The following is a 14,686-nucleotide window of genomic DNA, read 5'->3' as shown; positions in this document are numbered from 1 at the left end:
TCTGATTCAGATTCCGGACCATTATTTCTTAATATTAGTCCTATATTTGAATCATGTATATAATGCAATTAATTATATTCTGATAGGGCTTCATTTTCGTTTGAGCCTTTGGTATTTAAGGGCTAATATTGACACTTGTGTGCAATATACTGTATATGTGGTTTGTACCTTTATTAACTAGTATGCAATATATGCAGTACCTCCAACTGTATTCCACAAATTTTGTTTTAGTGAGTTGGTGTGAAGAAGCCATCCAACAGTAGTAGTTATTTTAGTAATTGTTTAGAAAGTGCTAAAGGTGCAAACATGTTACAAATGCATTATTAAATATGGTTCTCCAGGAAAATGTCAGTTCTTATATGTGCTGAGATAACTGAATATAGTAATTATACACAGACTCAGAGGAGAATAGAAAAAAGCATGCAAAAAAAGGCATCATGGGGCAAAATTTAGTACTGAGTCTTGATACCAAAGGACATCGACAGGAGTTTGGGGAGCCAAACAGTAATATTTACCATTCATCGCTTTTAATGGTGTTTTGCAAATCACGGTCGATATCCATCGGTTTTAAAATGCCCAATCCCCGTAAATTTAGCTGGAACTGATGGATGCCACCGTCTAATCCCGTCCAAAAACACAACTGTTTAGAAGTACCTGCATGGATCCCTAGGGTTCCTGCAGCCTTCTATATATTATTTTTTTGAAACACAGATAAAACTGGCATGAAAATTGTTGGCCAGCACTAGTCCTTTAAGACTAGACTGGTAGTGGAAGAGCCTGAAGGTCCCACTAAAAATTCTAACTAGCATTAGGCTTTACCAGCCAATGGTGGTGGCACTGTAGCAGGAAGGACACTCAGCATGGAGTAGTGCCAGCCAGCTCTAGGCCGGTCAGTACGGAGCTAGAATCCCTAGGGGAATCGAGCCCACAACAAAAATACTCCCCTAGGGCCTGCAGTGCACCTGAAAAAATATGAGATATGGTAAGAACTTACCTTTGTTATCTCTATTTCTACGAAGTCCATAGGGTTCCACAGGATACCTTGGGGTATAGGTGATGACGTCTGGCATCGGGCACCATAGAGTTAAGTTTTCAGCCTCCCAGGATGCACTAAAGTCCCCTCCTATACCCCGCCCCCGAGCCAAGGCATCTCAGTTACGTACCAAGCCATAGGCCGGAGGAGGAGAAGGAAGAGAGAAAAAAGATCTGGACACACACAAGAACCACATTCTTACCAGAGGGAGACGGAAAAACCGGTGACCAGAGCAAAGCCCATCTGCAGCACAGGTGCGACAGGGCGGGAGTCCTGTGGAACCCTATGGACTTCGTAAAAATAGAGATAACAAAGGTAAGTTCTTACCATATCTCATATTTTCTACTTCAGGGTCCATAGGGTATCCACAGGATACCTTGGGGATGTCCCAAAGCAGTATCCTTCAAGGGTGGGGACGCTCCTGTGCTGAAAGGAGAATCCGCCGCCCGAAGGAAGCATCCTGAGCGGCAAAAGGTGTCAAACGCGTAATACCTCACAAAGGTATGGACAGAGGACCACGTGGCAGCCTTGCAGATCTGGACTGCAGAGGCACCACGTCGAGCTGCCCACGAAGGACCCACAGACCTAGTGGAATGAGCCCTCACAGAGGAAGGAACCGGCAGGCCTTCATGAAGATAAGCTTCTGAAATTGCCATACGGATCCAACCTGCCAAAGTTTGCTTTGAAGCAGGCCAACTATTTTTACGGAAGCCATAGAGGACAAAATAGGCGTCAGACTTCTGAAACGAAGAAGTGCGGTCAACTTAAATCTTTAAGGCCCGCACAACATCCAAAGTGGCCTCACCCACTGAAAGGTCAGGTGAGTTAAAAGCCGGCACAACGATTTCCTCGTTGATATGAAACCGGGAAACAACTTTGGGAAGAAAATCAGGACGAGTGCGCAGCTCCGTCCTGTTCCCATGAAAAATCAAGAAAGGGGGTCTACAAGATAGAGCCCCTAAATCAGAAACACGTCTGGCCGAAGCGATGGCCAGAAGGAAAACTGTTTTGGCTGTCAGCCATTTAAGATCCACTGAGCCCAGTGGTTCAAACGGCGGTCCCTGGAGAGCCCTCAGAACCACCGCCAAATCCCAAGGCGCCACCGGTGGAACAAATGGCGGCTGGATTCGAAGAACACCTTGCATAAAGGTGCGCACATCATGGATCGTAGCAATCCTATGATGGAACCAGACAGACAGGGCAGATACCTGCACCTTCAAAGAAGCAAGGCGAAGCCCATGGTCTAGTCCCGCCTGTAGGAAGGCTAGCACTCTAGACAGACGGAACTCCCGAGGTGCATAACCTCTCGGTCGACACCATTGGAAGAACGTATGCCACACACAATGGTATATTCTTGCAGAAGACGGTTTTCGAGCTTTCAGCATAGTGCGTACTACAGAGCTGGAAAACCCCCTGGACCTTAACATGGCCGTCTCAACAGCCACGCCATCAAAGACAGCCGAGTCAGGTCCGGGTGAAGACAAGGACTTTGTGACAGTAGGTCCGGTCGTAGCGGCAACCACAGAGGGATGTCCATGGACAGACCCTGAAGGTCTGAGAACCAGTGCCGTCTGGGCCATGCGGGAGCTATCAACAGGAGCATCCCTCCTTCCTGTTTGAATCTCCGGATTACCCGTGGGAGAAGGGAAAACGGAGGAAAGAGATAAGCAAACCGGAACGTCCACCGGACAGACAGAGCATCCACCAGAGACACCTTTTCGTCTCTTGTGCGAGACCCGTACACCGGCAACTTGTTGTTGTGCCGTGAGGCCATGAGGTCGATCTCTGAAAGACTCCACCTGTCCACCAGAAGTTGAAAGACATCCTGGTGCAGAGACCATTCCCCCGGATGAATGTCCTGGCGACTGAGAAAGTCGGCCTCCCAATTGAGGACTCCCGGGATGAATACCGCTGATATGGCCGGGAGATTGCGCTCCGCCCAGATCAGGATGCGGGACACCTCTACGAGTGCCGCCCGACTTCTGGTTCCTCCTTGCCGATTTATGTAAGCCACAGTGGTGGCGTTGTCCGACTGGACCTGCACGGGATGACCCTGGAGAACCCGATGGGCCCGCTGGAGAGCATTGAAAATGGCGCGGAGTTCCAAGATGTTTATCGGAAGCTCCTTTTCCGCCTGAGTCCATCTGCCCTGAAACAAGTGTGGACCCGTGACCGCTCCCCAGCCCCGAAGACTGGCGTCCGTTGTCAATAAGACCCAGTTCGGCACCCAAAACGGACGACCCTTGTTGAGATTGGTCGTCTGCAACCACCAGGCAAGGGACAGGCGAACCTCCGGAGTGAGCACCATCGTCTGGGATTTGAGACTCTGAGGCAGTCCATTCCATTTGGACAGGATCAATTGCTGCAGAGATCTGGAGTGAAACTGGGCATATTCCACCATGTCGAATACGGACACCATGGAGCCCAGTAACCTCATTGCCGAGTTAAGAGACACCCGGTGACTCTGCAGACAACTGCGCACCCTCAACTGCAAGGCAGAAATCTTTTCCCCCGTCACAAAGATCCGCTGCTGACTGGAGTCCAACAAGGCTCCGAGGTGCAGAGTCCTCGGAGATGGGATCAGGGTGGACTTTTGCCAGTTTATCAATCAGCCATGCCGTTGCAGTACTGCAATCGTCAGATCCAAATGGCGCAGAAGGAGCTCCGGAGATCCTGCTACCAACAGTAGGTCGTCCAAGTACGGCAACATGCGGACTTACTGCAGCCGCAGGGAAGCCATCATGACCGCCATCACCTTGGTGAACACACGTGGTGCTGTCACCAAGCCAAAAGGTAACGCCTGGAACTGGAAGTGATCGTTGCGGATTGCAAACCTGAGGAACTGTTGATGGCGCGAAAGAATAGGGACATGCAGATAAGCGTCCTGTATGTCCGACACCATGTAATCCCCAGGTTCCAGCGCCAGAATGATGGACAGTAGGGTCTCCATCCGAAACCTCGGCACCCGCAATGACTTGTTGAGTGCTTTGAGGTTGAGTATCGGACGGTACGACCCATTGGGTTTCTGCACCAAAAACAGATTGGAATAGAAACCCAGGCCCCTCTGGGTAAAAGGAACAGGCACTATAACTCCAGCCTGGAGCACAGTGTGCAAAACCTTCCGCAGTTCCGTGGCTTTGTTCCGGTCTGATGGAAGACCCGTGGTGAAGAATCGGGACGGGGGCCTATGCCGGAAGGAGAGGGCATACCCGTGAGAAACCACCTCGTGAACCCAACTGTCTGTCATGGTTACCGACCAACACTGGGCGAACCGTAGCAGGCGGCCTCCCACTTTGGGATCCCCCAAAGGGAGGCCCGGACCGTCAGGCCGCAGGTTTGTCATCGGACTTAGGGCCCGGACGTCTGTTACTCCAGGCCTGCTTCCGGGGCTTGGCCGACTTCTTGGGGCCAGCCTGTCAGGGAAAGGACTGTGCTTTAGGCCTACCCTGGGCCCTGTAAGGCCGAAAGGACGACGTACCTGAACTGGAAGGAACTGCAGCAGACAGGAGACATGCCGATTTGGCTGCCGCCAGCGTGGCTACAATTTTGTCCAGATCCGGACCAAATAAGACTTCTCCATTAAAAGGCAAGGCTTCCAGGCCCTTTTTGAAATCAGCGTCCGCCTTCCAAGATCACAACCATAAGGTGCGACGAGCCGAAGAAATCCGTGAGGTCAGGGTACTGATATCTAAAGCCGCTTTGTTAATGTAAGTGGCCGAATCCCTGAGATTGCCTCAACTCGTCTGTTCAGCCGAACAGTCGGAATCGAAAGACTCCTCTAAAGTATCTGCCCAGCGCTCCATAGCTCTGGCTACCCAACAAATGGCCATAGCCGGCCTGGTTTCCCCCCCCCCTGCAAGGGAATAAACGGACTTTAGGCAGATTTCCACCTTACGGTCCGTAGCATCCTTTATGGAGGGCATGGGCAACGTGGCACTTCGGACCAGGCGTGTCACATATGAGTCCACCTGTTGCGGGAATTCCCACTTAGCAAAATAATTGTCTGCAAACGGATACGCCACTGCTAAACGCCTTTGAGGCTGATACAGTTTGCCTGGATGTTTCCACGCCTCCTCTAAGTGGTCCACTAATTGACCTGAAAGAGGAAACACTGTGGCGTCACCCTTAACATCCTTGAAAAAGGCATATTTGGATTTTGACACAGAAGGCTCATCATCCTCAATAACTAAAGCAGTGCGGACTGCACGAATAAGGCCAGGAATATAAACCTTAGACTTATCGTCCGACTCTTTAGTATGGGGAGGTTCTTGGTCAGAAAGATCCAGAATCTCCCCATCATCGGACGTCCCGTTGTCATCCTCATAAGGAGCAGACAGACGCCACCGGCCGCTTGTGAGGCCGCAACACAGACTCCCCTTGTAACACGTCCGACAAATGCTGTACAGAGCTTGTCAGCGAATTAACCCACGCAGGCTCCTGAGAGACCTGAGGAGGGGAAATAGGGAGACTGTGGGGTACCATCAATTGTCTCGAGAAACCCTGCATGGGCGACGACACCACTGACTGCTGGGACAATCCCATCTGTGGGAAGGTAGGCTGCGGAGCTAACTGGCCCACGAGGGTTGTGAGCGCTTTGGCGAAACAAGCCCAGGGCGGCTCCTGTACCGGAGCCGCGCCAATAAATAACACTGCCGACATAGCCCCTCCGCGTTACCCTCCCCCTCCACTATTGGTACCTTACACTTAGTACACAAAAGCTGGAGAGGAAAGTCACTCTCAGACATGATGGTAAGTATGTGACCCCTCTCACTGATACTTGTTAGTATAGTGGGAGAACCACTGTGCAAGCACCGCACCGCAAGGGCTTTAGCAGAAGAAGAACAGGGACAGTGAAAAGGCTGACAGTAGAAAGTGAAAGTACAGGCAGCAGACGCTAGCAGAAGTCACATACAATGGAAAGAAATCAATTCCTGCACTATCAGCGCTGATCCTCAACTACGCAGACACAGAGCCTGGTAGGACACAGCGCTGCATACACAGGCCTGAACCAACGGAGGAGAGGTATGCCGGGGGACCCAGACCGCGATGCCACCGATCTTCAGCGTCCAGCAGCGCTCACCATGCTTCCAGCAAAAGATGGCCACCGAGGAGCAGAGAGGAGGCTGGCCTGGGGGAGGAGTGCTGCCACAGGGCCAGTCAGCAGAGCGGAGAGGGCTGTGTGCAGCGGGGGAGGTGCGCTCCCCTGGCATGCACTTAACCCCTGGGACGCCGCAGCGCTACCGCTCAGCTGCGGTCCGCTCTCCCAGGGGGGTAGTGGAAGCGCAGGTCCGAAACCTGGCTCCACGCTGCAGCCAGTCCCCAGGGAGCCCCCTGCCTGGGGACTCTGGACCATGTGTTCAGCAGGGACCCACCGCGGGACCCCGCTGCTTACCTGCTGCCCCCTTGAATCCTGCCATGGTCCCAAACATCTGGGGTCACCGCTAGCTGTGACCCCAGATGCCTACCAGCATCCCCGGATCAGTACCGGCATTCTGGTACCGGCGGGGGTGTAGGGAAGACAGCATGGACGTCAGTACTGACTGTCCATGCTGTACATCCAGATGAGCAACCACAGCTGCTTGTAGAAAACTTCAGGGGCTAATTCTAGCCCCGCTCTAAACAGGTGCATGCGACTCCGGCCGGGCACCAAACGAAACTGAGATGCCTTGGCTCGGGGGCGAGGTATAGGAGGGGGACCCTAGTGCATCCTGGGAGGGTGAAAACTTAACTCTATGGTGCCCGATGCCATCACCTATACCCCAAGGTATCCTGTGGATACCCTATGGACCCTGAAGTAGAAAATATATTTAAAAAACAGACAGGAAACACACACTGTGAAATATTACTTTATAAAGAAACACTCCACCACACACCGTCATTCCACTACTTTATTACTCAGATCTTTAGGTGTGGGTTACTCTTACAGTTCACCTTGGGGAAGGCCCATAGGCTGAAACGCGTTCTTCCATACACAACACGTGACCCCACACGGCTGCTGACATATGCAGCAGGAGACGAACAGCAGCTTCACGCAGCACACCGATTTCCCTGATCCATTGGGTACAGCCTCAGCAAGTGACGCTCCAGCAGGAGGAAGGCGATTCACCATCGGCTGAAGGAGGCAATACTGGATGTGGTGAAAATCTACCACGCAAGTGATCACCAACGGTAAGACCAGTAATGCGGGACGCCACCACTGGATACCTACAAATATACTTTTCACTGTTCAGTACTGACTGTGAGGGAACGCATGATACAGCTAATCATACGGAAGGTCACCCCTTAGCAAGGGCAGACCAAGACCCCTCACCTCACCTGTTCCACTGTACCTGCATAAGACTCAATACGCACATATAGGAGGACAGTGTGTGAAGTATATATAGAGATCCACCATTACCTAAGCATAAGGTATTTTAACACAAGTGAGATCACAGACACACACCCGGAAGGTTGTGACGATTAGTGTTAAAAGGAAGACGTAGGCACTTGGTGCTATACGGAAAGTGACACCCTAAAGGAGTCCACTTATGTAACCTACAACCAGAGTGGTTTTACAAGGACGGTAATTTGAACTGAGCCTACCATTGCCAGTTCAATCAACTCTAGAGCAATTGGCCATAGGTACACGTAGGTGTAGCTCTACCCTACGGAAAGAGGCACCCTCAAGGAGCCATCTGACTTCACCTAATAAGAGTCATACTAACAGGAACCATTGCCCATACTGTTTGTTATTTATCATAATAGCTTCATCTTTAAAATAAATATATTTTATTAGACGTATAAGAACTCCTGCTGCCTCTCTTTCCCAATTTTTTTTCCATATGCATAACACTTAGTATTTAATACTGGGTACAGGTCGCATACCAACCTAAGCATTCATACTTTAGGTTAGCGCTGGACACAACCTCCCTTTTATCTGAAACTTACTTACAAGTCTGGACAACTCGTGTGCCCAGCAGCTCCCGTATTTTAAGTGGGAAACACTATAGCGCTAGTGCCTAACACCCCAGAGAATTTGTAGCAAATTCTGAGTAAGGTCAGACCTGTTGTAATTCTGCATGAGGCTCCAATGGTACTCGATGTTACCGATGGTTTTGCAGACTTGCAAGGTATTATACTGTAGATGTGAGTAAGGGAAATGGGCTTATTTATGTTGGGCTACGACGTCATTGCAATTGCTCAGAACTGGCAGAAATCAGTGGGACCCAGGTACACCCATCTACTGTTAAGTCTGCCCAGAAGTGGTCTTCATGGAAGAATTGCGGTCAAAAAGCTATACCTTCGACATGGAAACTATGCATGAAAACATAGGAACTGGGCTGCAGAAAAATGGCAGCAGGTGCTATGGACTGATGAGTCAAAATGTGAAATATTTGGCTGTAACAAAAGGAAGTTTGTTCACCGAAGGGCTGGAGAGCGGTACAATAATGAGTGTCTGCAGGCAACAGTGAAGCATGGTGGAGGTTTCTTGCATGTTTGGGGCTGCATTTCAGCAAATGGTGTCCTCAATGCTGAGAAACACAGGCAGGTACTTATCCATTATGCAATACCATCAGGGAGGCGTCCAATTGGCTCCAAATCTATTCTGCAGCAGGACAACGACCCCAAACATACAGCTGTCATTAAGAACTATCTTCAGTATAAAGAACAAGGAGTCCTGGAAGTGGTTTTATGGCCCCCCACAGAGCCCTGATCTCAACATCATCTTTAAACATCATGGGGCCAGACGTACTGAGCCTGTGCAAAAAATATTATGGAGGCAACCACATTACAGTGTCGCTGAACTAATGGGTGATGATTGATTGATCACCCTTCATATTATCCAGGGATGGAACTGCAACCATGGCTCCTGGAGGCAAGATCCCCCCAAGCCCCTGCCCCTATCATCATGGGTGACATGATTTTTCCAACCTGGCAACAAGATCCCTCTCACTCAAAAATATAATTGTTATGCTGTTAACTTAATGCTCCTATATCAGTACACAGACTAGTTTAACTGTCAAACCAATTACAGTTCACAAATACCAGTTAAAATAATTTTTGGATGGTTACACTTCAATAAAGAAAATGATAGCTTACTGTACCTCATTTTAAAACCCTATGCATACCTCCCAACTTTTGCTGTGAGTGTGCATGGAAGACCTCTAAAAGGGGGCGGCGCCTTGAGAAAGAGGGCGGAGCCTAGCAGCACCTCTCAGACCTCCCTCCTTCCCATTGCTTATCGACAGGAAGGAATGGGTTAGGGAGCCGTGTGAGCACTGTAGGGGGCGGGGACACAGGCTGGGCATAGCTCACAGTCACAGTGCAACCTGCCCTGTATATACTGTATTACTGTATAGCCGGAGCTGATTAATTGAACTGTGTCCCTGCACTGACAGACAGGCAGTAAGCAGAGATTGCTGCCCGGATGCTCTGATTGTGTTATACACATAATTAGAGGGACCAGGAGCACTCTCTTGTTTACAGCCCTGCCGTGAGGAATGTGTGGGTAGTCATTGCAGCAAAGACTTATCAGCTCGCCCCTGCAGCTCCCCCCCCACACACAGAACATAGCTGCCTGCAAAGTGCCGCATTTCCCCCCTAGCTGTTATCCTGCAGTCTGCCGCTGGGTGCTCCGCTGTGATCATAGTGCGGGGGTAGTGCTTCCTAACCCTCCTCCCCATCACTGTTTGCACCCGTGCACCCTCAGGCGAGTGCTGGAACCGGCACCCGGCAGCTGTCTAATCACTGACAGCCTGCAGGGAGTATTCAGCCAGCTCAGCACTCTGGCATTTTCGGTGGAGCTAGTGTTCCACCATTATTCAATCCTGTTGGCAGGCCCCATGGGTCCCGTCGGACCCTAGGCGACCGCTTTGGTTGCCTAGCGGTAAATCCACTACTGACAAGTGCAACTCTATATTTTCCATACTGGGTCTAAGGATTTGCTGGGGCAAATACTGCAGTGTATATATATATATATATATATATATATATATAATTTATTTAAATCATATTGATTATATTTTAAATAGCAGCCATTTCTAAGTCGGTTGTTGGGGAGTAGTAGTAGTAGCCAATGAATCTACAAGTAGTTGGCCTCTGGAAATTTGAAAACATGCTCTCGGAAAATGCTGGTGGAGACTGCGCTTATTTGGCCATATTGGGATCTCAAATGAGATGTGAGACTGTGCTTGTTGGGCATACTGGGATGTAAGCCCAGAGGTGAGAGACTGTGCTTGTTGGACATACTGGGATATAGGCCCAAATGAGGTGGGAGACTGTGCTTGTTGGGCATACTGGGATGTAAGCCCAGAGGTGAGAGACTGTGCTTGTTGGGCATACTGGGATGTAAGCCTAGAGGTGAGAGACTCTGCTTGTTGGGCATACTGGGATGTAAGCCCAGAGGTGGGAGACTGTGCTTGTTGGACATACTGGGATGTAAGCCCAGAGGTGGGAGACTGTGCTTGTTGGACATACTGGGATGTAAGCCCAGAGGTGGGAGACTGTGCTTGTTGGGCATACTGGGATATAGGCCCAAATGAGGTGGGATACTGTGCTTGTTGGGCATACTGGGATGTAGGCCCAAATGAGATGGGAGACTGTGCTTGTTGGGCATACTGGGATGTAGGCCCAAATGAGGTGGGAGACTGTGCTTGTTGGGCATACTGGGATGTAGGCCAAAATGAGGTGGGAGACTGTGCTTGTTGGGCATACTGGGATGTAGGCCCAAATGAGGTGGGAGACTGTGCTTGTTGGGCATACTGGGATGTTTTCCCAAATGAGGTGGGAGACTGTGCTTGTTGGGCATACTGGGATGTATTCCCAAATGAGGTGGGAGACTGTGCTTGTTGGGCATACTGGGATATAGGCCCAAATGAGGTGGGAGACTGTGCTTGTTGGGCATACTGGGATATAGGCCCAAATGAGGTGGGAGACTGTGCGACTGTGCTTGTTGGGCATACTGGGATGTAAGCCCAGAGGTGGGAGACTGTGCTTGTTGGGCATACTGGGATGTAGGCCCTAATGGAGGTGGGAGACTGTGCTTGTTGGGCATACTGGGATGTAGGCCCAATGAGGTGGGAGACTGTGCTTGTTGGGCATACTGGGATGTAGGCCCAAATGAGGTGGGAGACTGTGCTTGTTGGGCATACTGAGATGTAGGCCCAAATAAGGTGGGAGACTGTGCTTGTTGGGCACAGTGGGATGTAGTGCCAAATGAGATTGGACACTATGCCTGTTATACATAATGGGTGGGGGTGGAAACTGTGGTGGTTGTGAGTGGATTTATGTATAGTTGGCTGAGAAATGTGTGGTTATAGCGACTGACCCTTTCCTGCACAGCTAACATTTGCAATAGCAAATTTTTGTGCAATTCACGTTCATTGTGGATGAATCGAGTGCAGTCTGGCATCCTCTTGAGCCTGCCATTCCGAATACAGCTCTCATAGGCCCTGATTCAGAGCCGGACGCTCTAACAGAGCGCTCGCTCTGAATCAGGGCCGGTCTTTTTTTTTTTTTTAGAACGCCCTCCTGGCCGCTCGCATAGCTGTGGGTGACCACCCACAGCTATAGCGAGCGGCCAGGAAGATGGTCGCGATGGTCAAGACCATCTCGACCATCGGGCTTGCGACGAGACCCTTGTGGTAGGGTCTCGTGGCCGCAAGCCCCAGAGAGATTTCGGCTCTAACAGAGCCGAAATCTATCCCACTGATATCACTCGTGATGTCAGTGGGGTCGCCCCCAAACGAAGGCGTTCAAATGGGAACGCCTCCGTTTGGGCAGCCACTCTCCCGGCCCGCCCACCAAAGGGGGCGTGCTGTCATTCAACATCGACAGCACGCCCCCTTTGGTACAAGACCCGGAGCGACGGATTGCCCGTCGCTATCCAGGTCTCGCACATGCGCACAATGGAGCCAGCTCCGTCGTGCGCATGCGCTCTGGGCCACCATCGACCCGGTTGCGAGCGCTCAGCGCTTGCGACCGGGTCTGAATCAGGCCCATAGTTCCTCGCACAGGATATTACTCATGGCTCTTGTAGCAACCTCAATTTTGGTCTTCTATTTACGTGTTGGGACTGTGAAAACTGTAAAAAAAAAAAAAAAGGATAAGCTTCACAAAGTTTAGAATAATGTATGCAACACATGATTGTAAAAGGTATTACAAATTAAAGAGCAGCGCTATCAACTTATACGTGCTTGCGGTTACCGTCCTCTAGCACAAGTTGAACCCTGCAAAAGATAAGGTTTCATTCTAGCACTCTGCACCTAATCCTTAAAAAGGCAGCCCAGTGGGCCTCATTCAGCAGTGTAGGTGCCAGACCCATTCTGTGCATGTGCAAAATAGGTCTGCGACTCCGCACGCAGACTGTCATTGACAGTCTGCTGCCATTTGTTGGCGGGGAGGGGGTGCAATGGCCTCAGTTTCCTGATACAGAGACGCGTCGCCGCCGTTAGGGGGAGGGAAGAGACCAGGATCTCCGTTGGCTGATGGAGATTTCCTGGCCTCTTCCTCTTATCTGCGGCGGCCGGCTTGGGTGACCCCATGGGTCACCTTAGCCGGCCGATGTTCCTGCAGAGTAGCCGATGCTGTGTTGGACAACGCAGCTCGGATAAATAATGCAGCAGGAGGCGTGATGCCACCTGCTGCATTACCATAACTGCAAGGATCACAATATGCCGAATATTTAAGTGTCTAGTACCATTTTATACACAAATCCTAGTATAAATTGCAAATCACATAGCTTAACGCTACAACATATACAGTTTTTACTAACGTTAATACAGGGGAATTTACTGTTAGTGCGTAGGACGGGCTTGTCTCCCTGCATTTGTGGTTCAGACTTTCACATCCGTGGCGGTGTTTGCTTCCATGATGGTGACAGATGAGTCTGTGTTATCATCAGGATAATCAAATAGGACCTGCGATAGCCGATGCAGGCGTGCCTGTTGGTGTTGCAGATAGTGTGCCAGCATCACTAGATGAAGATAGGACAACGGGGTTGCATAGTGCTGTATGGCCAATAACGGTACTGCACAAATCATATAAGGGCCATTCCATCCTTCTCATACCACTGCGATCTCGATTGTGGTCATGGACCTTTCTTCTATTTACATGTTGTGACGTAAATTTTTATACTGTTTCATAAGGACTTTAGCTTATTAAGAACTTGCTGTTGTGTCTTCACAATCCCCCTGCTGCACAGGACCTTTGCAATGTTGCCATAGATCATGGCATCCTTAAAGGTGCCTGTTATTTGGGCTTTTATTTCCTCCTCTCTCCTCACATGCAAGAGCTCCCGGACCTCCTCCTCCTTCTTCCAATGAGACATGGGGGTATATTTACTATTGTTCGATTTTGATTCTAGTGTGATTTTTCATTCGATTTTCATTAAATTTTGCATTTGGAGATTTACTAAAGGCAAAATTGAATGTTAAATCGAACATAAAACCAAATTTCACTCCAAAAAAAACATTGGTACTTTTACATTGACCAACACACAAATCCCTTATTTACTATTATTAATATAATATTAATAGACCTGCTTTATGCTTTCGATTTTATCATAATCAGGTCGTATTGACACAGATACATGCATACATCAGTGAGATGCATGCATGTATCTTACTGTAAAATGCTTGTTAAGTGTTCATTTATTTTTTTAAAAATGATGTGGGGTCCCCCCCTAAATACACAACCAGCCCCAGACTTTTCATAGACAGTCCTGGTTGTGTAAGTGCAGGGAAAAAATTGTGTAGGGTTCCCCTGTACTTAGCACAACCAGCACCAGGCTCAGATCCAGTCCTGGTTCTGGAATTACAGGGGAAAAAATGCGTAGGGTTCCCCTGTACTTCCAACAACCAGCACTAGTGGGGAGGGGGGCAATGTCACAGCCAGGGAAGCCCCATCACCGGGTTCCCCAGCCAAAACATTACTCCTGACCACTAGTCACCCCAGGCCAGGGATCCCTGGGGAGTTGGGGATCCCCCCAATAAAGGGGTCCCCCTCTCCAGGGCACCCCTAGTCTAGGCTGATAGCCCGGGGCTATCCCCGCCACCCCTGGGCGGTGGGTGGGTTGATAGTGTAAGTGTGGTGTAAAAAAAGATAAGTGTAAACATTGTCTTTACGAGTAGATCTGCAGGTCCCAGCAAGCCTCCCCTGCATGCTGGTACTTGGAGAACCACAAGTACCAGCATGTGGGGGCATTAAGGGCCCGCTGGTACCTGTGGTTTACCTGTAAAGAAATGTTTAAATAAACACAATACACACACACCGTGACAATATAGCTTTAATACATACACACACACACTCACCTACATTACCTGGACTGGTCCTCTTGTCCCTGTAGGCATCCTTGGTCTTCGTAAAAAAAAAGAAACGCGAAAACCAACCCACGCAACAGGTAACAACCATGATGGTTGTTACCTCCCAAATGAAGCGCTCAGATGCGGCTTCTCCCGTTGTAGGGCCATATCTATGCGTTCATTGGCTGAGAGAGGTCAGCTCCTGCCTCTCTCAGCCAATAAACGGCTCCTTCCATTAAAGTCAATGGAGAGCCGCAGGTATACTAAAGTTGATTCTGCGGTTCCCACCATTCAGAGGGGGGGCTGACCTCTCTCAGTCAATGAACGTTCAGATACGGCCCTACAAAATGAAAAGCCGCGCCTGAGCTCTTAA

At 49.8% G+C, this 14,686-nt stretch overlaps 1 protein-coding gene and 1 pseudogene across 1 annotated transcript in view; one reads left to right on the top strand and one right to left on the bottom strand.

The window, feature by feature from the left end:
- The window catches only part of LINS1 (lines homolog 1), a 54,704-nt gene that overhangs the window by 5,740 nt on the left and 34,278 nt on the right, over positions 1–14,686 (top strand). The window lies entirely within an intron of this gene.
- LOC148481924 (uncharacterized) lies at positions 6,954–13,325 on the bottom strand (annotated as a pseudogene).

Source organism: Taudactylus pleione, unplaced genomic scaffold (assembly GCF_031769625.1).
Source record: "Taudactylus pleione unplaced genomic scaffold, aTauple2 ptg000556l, whole genome shotgun sequence".
Lineage (NCBI taxonomy): Eukaryota > Metazoa > Chordata > Amphibia > Anura > Myobatrachidae > Taudactylus > Taudactylus pleione.
The sequence above is the reverse complement of the archived record's forward strand: the minus strand, read 5'-3'. Positions and strand labels throughout refer to the sequence as shown.